Source organism: Echinops telfairi, unplaced genomic scaffold (genome assembly GCF_000313985.2).
Source record: "Echinops telfairi isolate 266 unplaced genomic scaffold, ASM31398v2 ScPeMD7_3533;HRSCAF=4204_0, whole genome shotgun sequence".
Taxonomy (NCBI): domain Eukaryota; kingdom Metazoa; phylum Chordata; class Mammalia; order Afrosoricida; family Tenrecidae; genus Echinops; species Echinops telfairi.
This window is the reverse complement of record NW_022107431.1, coordinates 44026662-44040601: the sequence shown is the minus strand read 5'-3', so window position 1 is coordinate 44040601 and position 13940 is coordinate 44026662. Positions and strand designations below refer to the sequence as shown.

Genomic DNA, 13940 nt, shown 5'->3' with positions numbered 1-13940 from the left:
GAAGAAAGATGAGACTGCTTTCCAAAAGATTTACAGTTTCCAAAACCCTAAAGCACAGATCTACCCTGTTCAACAGAGTTACTATGAGTTGGAATTAGTTGATGATAGTGGGAGAGTGTCATATACCATTATTCTCCATTAAAAAAAAAAGAAATGTGTGAAAAAGATAAATAGTGTCAGGTCTAAATGGAACAGCAAGGGACGAGAGGGCTCAGTGTGGTCATCTATGGACAGGTGAGTATGAGAGCTTACACCCTAGCCATTGCATTTATAGTAGAATTAGTAGTCTGAAACGCCCATGCTAGACTTAAAAGAGGGTTGAGACTTTCCTAGGTTTGTCTGATGATGATAGAGTTGATTGACCCAAGTTGATCTGCATGTGTGCTTATTTGGTTTAAGGGAAGGATGCAGGTACTGGCGATAAAGTCTGGAGAAGTGATGCCATTTGCCCCCATTCCTCTGTTGTCCAGTACGAGCGGAGTTAAACGGAAGGAGGTTAACAGCTTCTGTGAAATCACAAGAAGGATGACTGACGTTGGCAAGTGTGGGAAAGAGGTATGATCTCAGAAATGGACTTGCAGTTACTGTGTATGATGTGGGAGCCCTTGTGGCATAGTGCTTATACATTGGGCTGTTAGCCACAAGGTCAGTGGTTTGAAACCACTGGCCACTCTGCAGCAGAAAGATGAGGGTTTCTACCCACTTAAATAGTTACAGTCTCAGAAACCCACAGGGGGCAGTTCTACTCTTTCCTAATGGGTCATTATGAATCCATTCCACGGCCGTGAAAGAGAGATATATGATATGGTACAAAAAGGATGATAACCCCACGTTTGTCAGATTCTGAATCTTCTACTTATTGAATGCACATGAAATAGGGCCCAAGAAATGATTCTTTCAAGAACTCTATCGTCTCTGTTTCTGAGACAAGTTTGTATTTTTTAAATTGCATTTCCTTGCTTATATATACTATGGCCCTGATCCCAATGCACCTGCAATTTCTAAAGTCTTCTTGCCCAAGATACCACGTATGGCCTTTTTCTCAGCTTGGGCCTTCCTCTTTCTTACCCCGCAGTGCTTTCTCTTCCCCCATTTTTGTGACGCCTTGCTGGTGTAATCATTTTGGGTTGGGCTGCTAACATATTAACCACAAGGTCAGCATTGAAACCACCAGCCACTCAGAGGGAGAGAGATAAGATTTTATGCTCCTATGCAGAGGAGGAACCCTGGTGGTGTAGCGGTTAAACATTGGGCTGCAATCTGCATGGTGTGTAGTTTGTAAACACCAAGAGCACCATGGGAGAAAGACAGGGCTTTTGGTTCCCATCCATGGTTACAGTCACTAGAAGTTAGCATTGACTCCATGAGTTTGGTGTTTGTTTTGAAAGAGTTACAGTGTGGGAAGTCCACAGAGGCAGTTTGATTCTGTCCAATACTCTGTCCAAGAGTAGGGTTGCTATTAATCAGCATTGACTCGTTGGCAGTGAGTGAGCGAGTGAAGGATACTTAGGCTAATGTTGGGTAGTGATAAACTGGAAAGAAAGGCTGCGGGCCAGGTATGTTCATGTGCAGTTATCATATCAGCAGGCAACAGGGGAGAGAAAGAAAAGAAACCTTAGGTCAATCTCCACCTTTACTTCTCTTTGCAAAGCAAAAAATAGAGCATGATCCTAGATATGCAGTGTTCAGTCCAAGTTTCTAGTAAGATTGTAACAACTAATGGATAAACTACAGGTAAACTACAACCACAACATCTCTCATGACTCTCTTTTGAACAGCAGTTAACACTTTAAAAGCAAAATTTCAGTGTACAAAACAAATGTGCTACAGAATTTGGAACTTTATTACAATGTAAGGGAAAGGATTCTGGGGCATTCCCACCTTGTAGTGGAAGGACCTACTATTATCTGGCCACAGGTTGATATTGGTGATAAAAGCAAGATCTGGTACAGATAGGAACTGGAAACACAGGGAATCCATGGTGGCTGATCCATTCAGGACCAGTGGTGTGAATGGCGATACTGGGAAGGTAGAGGGAGAGTGGGTTGGAAAGGGGGAAACTGATTACAAGGATCTACATGTGACCTCCTCCTCGGGGGACAGACATCAGAAAAGTGGTGAAGGAAGACATCAGATAGGGCAAGATACGACAAAATAATAATTTATAAATTATCAAGGGTTCATGAGGGAGGGGAGAGAGGGGAGGGAAGGGGAAAAATGAGGACCTGATGCCAGGGGCTTAAGGGGAGAGCAAATGTTTTGAGAATGATGAGGGCAACGAATGTACAAATGTGCTTTACGCAATTGATGTATGTATGGATTGTGGTAAGAGTTGTATGAGCCCCTAATAAAACGATTGGAAAAAAAAAGCAAGATCACAAGGTAGGCCCTCGGCTAGGTGGATTGACACAGTAGCTGTTACAACGGGCTCAAACACAAGAACAGTTATTCGGATGGTTCAGGATCAAGCAGGGTTTCATTTTGTTGTTCATAGGGTTGCTATGAGTTAGAGCCAACTTGGTGGCGCTTAACAACAACGAAGTCATAGTGCTTGCATTGCTTTGCTCAGTGCTGTTCCTACATTCCCTCTGTCTTCCACACTTCCTCAAGAAGTGAGAATATTTTCTTCCTTTTCATTTAGTGTTTTTAAGACATTCAAACCATTAGACTTGTCTGTTTTCTATCTGGTGTTTCTGTCAGTAGAAGCTCTTGCTGTGTCACACTCTGTTAATGAAGACAGCGCTGCCAAGTCTGCAGTACTGGCTTCTGACTGCCTTTTTTTTGTGCCTTGTCATTTCAAAATTCCTCCTCTGCAGTTTTTTCTATAGAGAAGCTTGTTTTTTAACTCATGTTTTAGACCTTAAATATTCAGTAGAATTCAGCATCAATTATCTCATTTTATATTCTATTGGTTGTTTGAGAAGTTCACCCATCGTACGTCCCAGTAACTCACAATTGATATCCTCACTACCTCCCAAAGGATCAGATGAAATGTATAACAAAAGTCACAGATTCAATAGAAAATACAATAGAAGAGTAAGGGGGCAATGCTACAATGAGGCAGAATATTTGTGTGTGGACATGTAAGTGGTATATCTTTTCTCATTTGCATATGAAATCTCCAGTAAAAAAAAAAATATATATATATATATATATTTTTTTTTTTTACATATGGGGTTGCCATGGGGACTCAATTTTTTGGTTATCTATCTATCTATCTATCTGTCTGTCTATCTATCTATCTATCATCTATCTTTTCCCACCCTTTTCTGTTTTTTTTTATTTTTATCACACCCAGAAACATCATCCCCAGCCCCAGACAGACCTGCTGGGCATATAGCTCCCAGCAACCTCCACCCCCACCCCCCTGGGGCCTTTCTTAGTAGCATCACTTTCAGTAGGATCGAAGGGTACAGTGTGTGAGACTGAGCTGGGTGATACCTTCTCTGTGCTAAGCACTCTCCTAGACACTGGTGTTAACTAGAAAGCCCCCGGAACCAGAGATGTAGGTCATAGTAGCAGGAGAATGGGAGAGAACCAGAAAGTGTGGCATGAGCACACTTGCTTGTTGGTTTGTGTATTTGCTTATTTTGCTTTAGAATATGTTAGAAATTAAAGTTTGAGTGTGTTTTAGTCATTAATTGACACATTCACGGGCTCTTGGGACTAGAAATGAGTATTATGGGGGAGTAAGTAATATAAAATACATTAAAAAACACCACTCAAAGGCTGATATCTGACCTTTAAAATCATTTCTTAATTCTCCTTTAGAACATGCCCCTTCTAGCCCCATTTCTTTATTTACTGAACATCATAACAGTGCTTCACTAAATAACTAGCTTATTTACTTTTATATTATTTTCTTTTTTAAATTTAATGTTATTATTTTTAAAAAATTTGGAGTTAATATATCTATCATATCATTCCATAGGTCATCCCCATCAAGCAGTATTGTACAATTGCTACCAAAGTCAGTTTCCAAACATTCTTCTCCTTTCTAGACTCCTTGACATCATCTCTCCTTTATACGCCCCCCTTCCCACCACAACCACTATGTCCCACCCTCCCCCAAACCCTTATTCTCCTTGCTGCCCATCACTATAAGTTCATCATTCCTGGATTTTATATACCAAAAAACATATAGCACAAATTCAAGAGGGTGACCCCTAATGACATAACACATCTGAGATATATGCATAAATAAAAAACAAAGACTACATGTTGAAAACCAGATCAGATCCAGTGTGCATCAAAGGTGGGATCGAGTAACTACATTATTTTCTAATGGTCCCTGTGCAGACTGCTAGCTTCTTTGTGATTGAACACAAATTATAGTCTCAAGAGAAAGGGTGAAAGGTGAGTTATTAAATTACCACAAGACCAAGAAAGATCTAAGAAGTTGCTTTATAATTGTGATATTTCATTATCCTATGTAATACAGTTCCTAATTTGTACTGATATACAGATATAAAGACCTGACTGGGACTAGAAAGGATATTGCTGAGAAATGCATAGATGAATGACTCAGTCAGCCCTGTCACAGCATGCAGTTGACAAGAATGAACCCAGAGGACAAGTGAGCTGGGGGATCTAGCAATTGTACCACGACTCCATGGTGGCAGGATGGGGACAACAAAAGTCCCGGGGCTGGCACTTTCCACCATCACTGTGTCCCCAACTTGGCATCCTTTCAGAGAGTGAACGGTGTCCCCTAATGCACAAAGATTTAAGGAAGATTCAACCCCTTCACGGCAAACCTGAAACTAGATCCCATTTGGGAAGCAACATTCTTGCTTGCTGCCCCCTTTATCAGAAACTTGCAAAGATGGGTGGCCCTAAAATACATTTCCTCTGCCTTCCCACTCCTAAGCCCTCATGGAATGAGAAAGGACATGAAAGACTGGAAACCTGACCCAGCTCAGTCAATAAAAAGGCTTTTGTCTGTGAACCTGACCACAAGTGATTCTTTTAAAGAGGACTGAAAGATTTTTATTAGGCACCACCCTTTAACAGAAATAAACATTTTCAGAAAAAGCAAACAGATTGTAGCATCTGATGGAACCAACTCCTATTTCAGTACAGTGCTGTCTACCGCATACTCTAAAACCATAGCCACCACTACTGAGTCTGTTCTGACTCATAGAGTTCTTTCAGACAGCATAGAACTGCTTTCAAGGGTCACAGGCTCCACATTTTCAGTAAAGCAGACGGCCACCCTAGTGCTCACATCTTTCCCTCGCAGCATGACTGTTGTGTTTGAACTCATGATCTTTTGGCTAGCAAATGAGGCTTTCATCGCTGCCTTTAGGCTTCCCTAGAGATGTCATTGGGTAAGCATTGCACTGCGAACTGTAAGGTTAAAAGTGTAAGGTCTGTGGTTCAAACCCACCAGCTCTTCTGCAGAAGAAAAATTGGTTGGTTCAGATATTGATGCATTTGAATTTTGGTGTTGTAGAAGAGAACGAAGACTACCATGAACTGCCAAAAGAACAAACAAATCCTTCTTGGAAGAAGTACACCCAGAATGCTCCTTAGAAGCTAGGATGAAAAAAAGAAGTTAGGATGGTGAGATTTTCTCTCACATATTTTGGACATGCTATCAGAAGAGACCAATTCCTGAAAAAAAGGACATCATGCTTTTGAAGGACAAGACCTTCAACAAGATGGATTGACATGGTGATTGCAACAATGGGCTCTAATGGGAGCTCGATGGTGGGGCCCAGGCCGTGTTCCCTGCTGGTGTGCGTGAGGTAGCTGTGAGCTGGAATTGACACAAGAGCCCTGAACAACAAGAGCATCAGCTCCAGTAGCTATAACAGTCTCACACACCTTTATTGGGCAGCGATGAGTCAGTAGAAACTTGGCCATCATGGATCTACTGCATAAAAAGATTTTTTTTCCCCCTCAAGACAAAATTTTTTTAGCTCTGCTATAAATACCCAAACCAAACCAAGTTCACATCCATGGAGTCCATGCTGACTCAGAACGCCCCCTGTGGGTTTCTGAGACTGTAACTGTTTAAGGTAGTAGAAAGAACTGTTTAAGGGAGTAGAAAGTGCAATCTTTCTCCAGCAGAGCTTCTAGTGGTTTTGAACTGCCTACCATGCGGATCACAGCCCAATGTGTCACTGCTATACTACCAGGGCTCTATAAATAAATATACCCTTAATTAAATCCATTATTGTTTTGTGCTAAAACACTGCAGGAAAATTTATTTACAAAACATTTTGATGCATCCTAAACTAATAGCTCAATTAATTCTAAAAATACCTAAGTGTATGTTTCTGATAAAGGATTCCATCTACTCTCAAGCAGTGTTGTATTTTCAGTTGCTAGATTAAAGTTCAAAAGTAATTAGTAATTCAATCTTGGATTTTTGCCATTTATTCCTTAATGTTAATTAAAGTTGAGTTTTATATTTTTAAAGTACTTACTATGGGGGCCTGGCTTTACTTCCAAACTGTTCCTTTCTAAGAAGTGTCTGTGATGTGTGACCTTTTAATAACGGACTTCACTTCAAATAAGAAGAGGCAATGGCATTAAATTGTATTGGACATTCATTAATATGGCCTTGAAACGCAAGGAAAATGCCAGAGCCAACATTTCTGACAATGAAAATTCACCTCCTCAGCTATTGCCTCTGCTCTTTGTAAGAACTGCAAGAAAACTCTAGCATCTTCTATGATAACCGTTCTGAAATTTTGCTTGTAGCACTCATCATTTGAGTTGAAAGGGTTTCTGCAGATTGACGTTTATAGATATAAAAGCATGGTTACTCTGCTTCTCCCGCTCTCAGTATGAGAGGAACAAGAGACAAAAACCATGTATCATAACTAAAGGCTTGGAAGTCTAAAAGTAATCTCATTTGAGAAAACGTGTGTGTGTGTGTGTGTGTGTGTGTGTGTGTGTGTGTTGCGTTTAATTGTTGTGGTACTTACATTTTGGTTAAAATTGCACCTGTATAATCCCACAAACATTTCAGTAGTAATCTTCAACACCCTGCCTATATTCTTTTAAGCTTCTATTATTTCACTTGGTGAAAACAAGGTATAAGTCTTCAACCTTCTAAAAGCAGCTTGGGCAAATGAATCAGATGAAAGGCTTGATTAACAGACTCTCTGGTTCTGCTCTAACGAATCAAGCATTTCCTGGAAACCTGCCCACAGATGGCGGGCCTATTTTTAGTAGCTCACCTCCCAGGAAAGGCAGCTATTAGATCTCCAGATATCCCTGCCCCTTTCAGTTGTAGTCAAATAGAACATAAAAGGGTGTAATTGAATGATTACAGCTAAGGACTGTAATCAGGAGCGGTGGGGTCTCTCTCCTGAGTGTGTTGTGAGACTGCCCCAGACTGCCTTTTCTCTCTCTATTAGGGTGAAATCTGTGTTTAGAACAAGGGCCCTGTGCAAGCAGAGATGTAGTTTGACTTCAAAAAGAGCACTCGTTTGGGTCACACATGTAAGGTACAATGAGAGGGGAGGGGAATTCACATCTTTGGACTACTGTATGCGCCCTTCACCTCCCTCTTCTGCATATCGGCCTGGGTCATATAGGTATCATTACACTTTCACCAATTAGCAGGTTCAGTGATTACACAAGGTAATGTGGCTAATGCGGGGCAAATTCTGGCTTATACTCCCTCTTATATTTTGCTCAATGGAAGGAAATTGAGAAGCAGGTTTTTAACTAGAAGGGTTGTTAACTCGAAGGGCTGTCAACTAGACAGGTTTTTAACTAGAAGGGCTGTTAGCTAGAAGGGTTTTTAACTAGAAGGGCTGTTAACTAGAAGGGTTTATTGTATAAACCAGGGCATTTCTGAGAGGAAGGGGGGCGCTGTTCACATGGTAGGTAACTTGAGTTGGTAACTACATTGTGTGATCATCTTGCCTAATTCCCTATCATTCACACATTCAAACCCAAGAGTGCAGTTGGGTAACCCAGGGAAATCTTGGCCACAGCCCTATGTTTGAACAGCTTAACAGTGGAACCTGGACTTTTATGTCATTTAGTTATAGAAAGTAAGATTTCAATCAGTACATTTCATAGAAATTATTATCGTTACTCCTAATATCATGGAGCAGCAATAATAATTTCTATGAAATGTACTGATTGAAATCTTACTGAAATAGACTCAGACACAGAGAGTTTCTATAATCTGCTTAAGAACACACCGTGCGGATGGAATTTAGCCGTGGAGATTTCTGCCGCCAGAGTCCTTACTTCTGATTCTGTCGTGATGTCCTGTGCACTGTGTTGACCTTGGAACAACTTGGGCCACAAAGCAGTTTCACAAGATCCCTGACCTGACATACTTCTTCATACATGAAGAGAGATTCCTTATGTTACTACCTTAACTGAAAGCTCAGAGTTTGTGAAAAAAACATCATGTGTGTTTTTAAAAATACCAAGTGTCCAAGGAGTGATGCAGGTCCCTCTAATGTATCACTTCATGAGTAAGTAAGAGTCAAAGGGGCATGCATGGTGGGGCCTTTTGCTCTTTATCTGATGTGTCAATCTCATTCTCCCAACAGCACGGGAAGTCCCAGAAGAGTTGTCTTGTAGGCCAGCCCAGCACCTGACTCATGTGATTACTAGGGGATCCAGCGTGTTCTTCACCATGTCAAGGATTGTCAGTTGACCAAAAAGAGCATGACGAGCTTCATCATACCTGGAGGTTGTAGTGTAAACCTGGAAGATGATGGAAATATGCCTTTTGAAGTTGGCTTTGAAGGGTGATCAAAGAGGTGTTGGAAAGGCAAAAGAGAGAAGCAAGGAGCATGCCACGTGAGAGAAGCAAATTAAATGGACCGAGAGGGGAATTTTTGCAGGAAAAATGAAGAGATCTGATCATCTAGATTGAAAAATGTTCATGAATACTAGGTTAGAATGGCAAATTGAAGGAGTCTTTAATGTCAAACTGGGAGATATCCATAGTTCTGTGTTTCATAAAATAAGCCCTGACCTTCTGCCACAGGACAGGGCTATTACTCTTGTTGTCACGTGGATGCCAAATGGTCCTTCAGGAATCCTGAGGCCTATTGGACCAGGAACTTGGTCTTCTGTTCGGTCAAGAGGGTACTGGGGCCAGTTGACAAAGAACCTTGTAATGGCTGCTGCCCAATTTTAAACTGATTTGAGAAGAAATGGGAAGTCCTTCTGGGATTCTGAGAAGGACTTTAAGTTAAATTCAACCGGATGAAGGTGATCAAGATCAAAAAAAGAGTAGGAAATATACATATATATATATATATATATTCATCATGGCTTCATTATCTGGGAGAAACAAAGAAAAGCTGAGACTCAAGAATATAGATAGGCATAAGGAAGGCATTCTTCACAACGCATTCCCCAAAGCTGCCTGTGCCCCCTTCTATTGTCCTCAGCACGGGGTGGACTCTCTGAGTCAGCAGATATCAGAACAGAGTGTAAGGATGGAAAACAGATTTTCAATGATTATCTCATTAGCCAAAGTTTGCTCCATCTTTTCTCATACTTTAAAATCTTTTATTTTATAGGAGATTTTTAAAAATTAAGTACAAAACTTAAGCTTAGAAAACGTTCATGTTTATGGAATGTAAAAGCTTTATTTCTTAGAACAGCTACAACATTTAACAGAAGAATTAGTTCATTGAATATGAGATTATCTCCCCACCAGTAGACAACAACAAAAATCACTGTGGACCCTAATCCCACTCAACATTAGGAGCTCAGCAAGGCTGCATTGAAGAAGTGGTATGAAGGTAAGAAGTTAACATCTAAGTGCTTCAAATTCTGCTGACTGGAGTGCGCATAACTCTTCATCTTCCTGAAAATGAACATTTATTTTATGGCTTCTTAAGATTCAACAATTTTAGAATGAAAACTTTTTACATTTTTTTTGGGGGGGTTATTTTGTTTTAAAACAAGTTTGAGTTTTATTAGAATGAATGATTCGCCCATATACAGGGCACCCTAATATTAAACCCATGAAACTAAAGCAAATGAAAATTCATATAATTTAAAAAGAAGTCTTACAAAACCAATGCATGTTTTACTTTTGGAACAGAGCCTTTTAAAAAAAAATCACAGTCGGGAAAATGTATGAAATCAGTGGAACCATTAAATGAGGGCTATCCTTTTGTATGGGAGTTCCATAAGGGGAGGCCCTGGCCTTGTATCAGAATGTTAGGCTCAAAGTTGAGCCTCAACTCCACCTCAACTTTTGTCTTTTTCCTTTTCAATCATCAACCCCCTTGAGTACAGGACAAAGGAAACATGTTTCTCTTATTACACTAACGATATGGAAAGGAAGATTCCTAAGGGAGGGTCTTGACAAAGACACCCCCCCAGCAGCTTTCTGGAAATGGTTTAAGATAATTGGTCTACTTGTCAAAATCCCCACCCCTACCCTTAGTCTTGCAATTAAACTAAATAATCAAAGCGATCCCACATTTCTGTTTTTTATCAATCAATGCATATCCCCTCCTTCAGGCTGCCCCACCTCCAATTGCCCTGATTCTGCAACTTCCAATGAGAATGTTGTACCCGTAGGTACTGATTGTACCTGATATAGATGTCTTTCTTACTCCACCATGGTGGGCCAGTCCATTTCATTTTATGCGATCAGATGCGTGTTTGGTCAGAACTATTTGACCCTTCTATAAACCTCTTTGCATTTGTTTTAACAGAGTAAGCATTCTTACTTATTGGGTGTTTGTGTGTTTGTGTGTGTGTGTGTGTGTGTGTGTGTGTCAGATAAATGAAATTCGGAGGCACATTAAATCCCCTGACCTCTAGGGCCTTGAAGACCTGAATATAAAGTGGAGTATAGGTACTACGGATGAAGCTCATCCATCTCCACAGAGGCTTAGGAATTGTTCCAGATTAAAATACTCTCAAATCAAGCTCCTCTTCCTAGTGTTGTGTTCAAGTTTTATAATTGACGTTCTCTTCTGAATTCATTTCCAGCTAGCTCTGGATGGTTTAATAGATTTATTGTCAATGTAAGATTGGTACTGATGTTAACACAAGATTTCCAGTTTTCATAATCACAGACTTTGCTGTTGTTAGGTGTTGTTAAGTTGGCTCCACCTCATCGTGATCCTATGTACAACAGAACAAAAACATCACCTGCTCCGGCACGGGCCTCACAATGGTTGTATCTGCGCCCATTGTTGTAGCAACTGGGCCAATCCATCTTGTCAAGGGTTTTCCTCTTTTTCACTGCCCCTCCGCTTTGCCAAATATGATGCTCTTCTCTAAGGACTAGTGTCTCCTAATAATGTGTCCAAAGTAAATGAGATGAAATCACACCATCCTTGCTTCCAAAGAACATTCTGGCTGTACTTCTATATGACATTTGTTTGCTCTTCCGGCAAACATATTGAGAGTCTGCAATACTTTCACTATTCTTCATCAGCAACATAATTCAAATGAATTGTTTTTTCTTATCTTTCTTGCGTCCAACTTTCATTTACAGATTAGATGAAAGAAAATGCCATCACTTGGGTCAAGATGCACCTTAGGCCTCAAGTGACATTCTTGCTCTTCAACACTTTAAAGAGGTCTCGTGCAGCATGTTCACCCAATGCAGTATGTTGTTTGCTTTTTGACTGCTCCTCCCATGACCATTGATTGTGTATTTCAAGATGCAATTCTTGAGGATTTTATTCTTCTCTCTGTTAACCCTGATTTAATCTTTTGGTCTAGTGAGAATTTTCATCTTCTCTACGTTGAACTGCACTCCATACCGAAGGCCAAAGTCATGGACCTTCATCAGCAAGTGTTTCAAATCCTTCCCACTGACAGTAAGCAGATTATGTTAGCTGCATACTTCAGGTTGTTCATAAGCCTTCCTCCAATCGTAATGGCATGATCTTTATATAGCCAAACTTCTTGAATTATCTGCTTAGCACACAGATTAAATACGTATAATAAAACAATACAAAATTTTAGCTATCACATCATCGGGTTTTGCACTATGCGTTTCTGTTTTTAGCGTGTGAAAGGCACTGTTTCAATCTGATGGAGAATGTTAGTGCGGAGGACTCAGCAGGACTTCCTTTGAGTATATCTATGGTTCATATGAACAGATACTTTGGCCTCCAGACCTCCTACTTTTCAAAGTGGCTGACATTATTTAATTAGGGCAGTTTAGAACATCAATGACCTTCTAAGTCTTTTTTGAGCTATACAAACTATTTTTTCTTTGTGCTAAATTGGAAAAGAAAGCCTCCTGCATTTAGGAAATATAATGATATGCAAATTATGATTGGTGCATGAAAATCTCTGAAAGATATCAAAAAGCAAGATAGTTTCCACATAAGATATTATTTTAAAAATTAACTAAAAGAAAAAAGGAATGCTAGACACCTCCCCCCATTTCTTTTATTCCTCAACCACCTGTATCATCTCTGTATCTATCTCTACCAATGTTCTCTAAAATTTTCTTTTTTCCCATAAGAAATCTGTTCAAGAAGAACATTTGACCTTGAAAAATATTTGTAATCTTCTCTCCAGGACCTGGCGTTGGCATTGAGGAAGCTCTCAAAGAGCCAGATGTGTCCTTTGTCCCACTGGACAATCACATAGTATGCTGTAAATTTTATTTTCAGATGGATAAAAGTGTCCCTAGAAATTTTCTAAAGAATTTAAAATTTTTATTGAAACTTAGTAACTCGTTTCACATGTAAGTAAACCCTGGGCATGCTCGATGATAGTTAGGACATTGTGATCAGAAAGTTTCTCAGTCTTTTCTATCCTTACCTACAAGTAAGCTATCTGATGATTTGTTCCAAGAAGTACAGAAGAAAAAACCAGGAAGGATTTATTTGATTCCCTTAGTAAGCCCTTTCCACCATAATAGCCCATATAAAATTCTTACATGCAGAGTAAAGATAAAAGTGTTTATGATTACCAAAATCACTCCTTCAGAGATTTACTGAATATTTCAGGCTTGACCCCCTGACCTTGGGGGCATTGGGAACTTTTTGTGCAGCCTTGATCCTGACCTTTAGTCTTAATAAGCAGGCATGAACTGGATTAGAAGGCCACACCAATGTACATTCTGACTGGGTTGACTCATAAGCTTTTATCTCATGAACTTTTAGAAACTAAACAAACTGTCAAACTTAAAAAGCAATGACTTTACAATGATAGCAATTACTGTCTCCTAATCAAAAGGCTTTTAATTTCTTTAGAACCATTACAATTGTACTTATTATTGTTTTAGAAAGCTGGGAATTTGAACAATTCTACAAGATTATAGAATAACATGGATAATCTACCATTAGATAAAACTCAATCAAAATCAGAATAAAAGGACTCTGGGGGCAAAACAAGGGCTTTCTCTATGTTGGTTTTAAATTCTCCGAGAGAAACAATTATTCAAGTTAATGGGGGAACATTGTAAATGTTTAATTGACACCAGTAGAGCCTTGTCCATCATCAACCCAATATGTTTATAGAAGCTTCCTTTCAGGGATGCTAAAATCTTTAAACTTTTAGTGGAGATCGCGAATCAAGAACAAACGCTAATGCACTCTAAACCCATTCCCATATCTTTTGGTCCTATGGAAGGTTGACATTCTTTTATACTTAGTCATGATACTCCAGCTAATTTAATGGAAAGAGACATATTAGCTAGATGAAATTGTCATATATCATTTAAAGAAAAGGGGGAAATACTACAACTCCCTGACAGTCAACATATATTTGAGGGAACTTCAAAGAAGGAGGTATTTTGTTACTTATGTAGTCAAGTATTTATTTTGTCCCTATAGCAAAGAAATTCTTTGCTCCTTTGGATTGCCTTTTTGCTGGTACTAGAAACCTTGTAGCTCATAACTCCACTGATGTCAGCAGACCTCATTATAATTCAGGGCCCTATCTCCAAACCTGTCTCTCAAACCCACCAATATCCTTCCAATATAAAGGTAGAAATTTTTACTCCAATAATTATG

The 13940-nt window shown here is 39.6% G+C and overlaps 1 pseudogene; it reads left to right on the top strand.

Moving 5' to 3' along the window:
* The first annotated feature begins 186 nt into the window (after positions 1–186).
* Positions 187–13940, top strand: part of LOC101639404 — a 159597-nt pseudogene continuing 145843 nt past the window's right edge.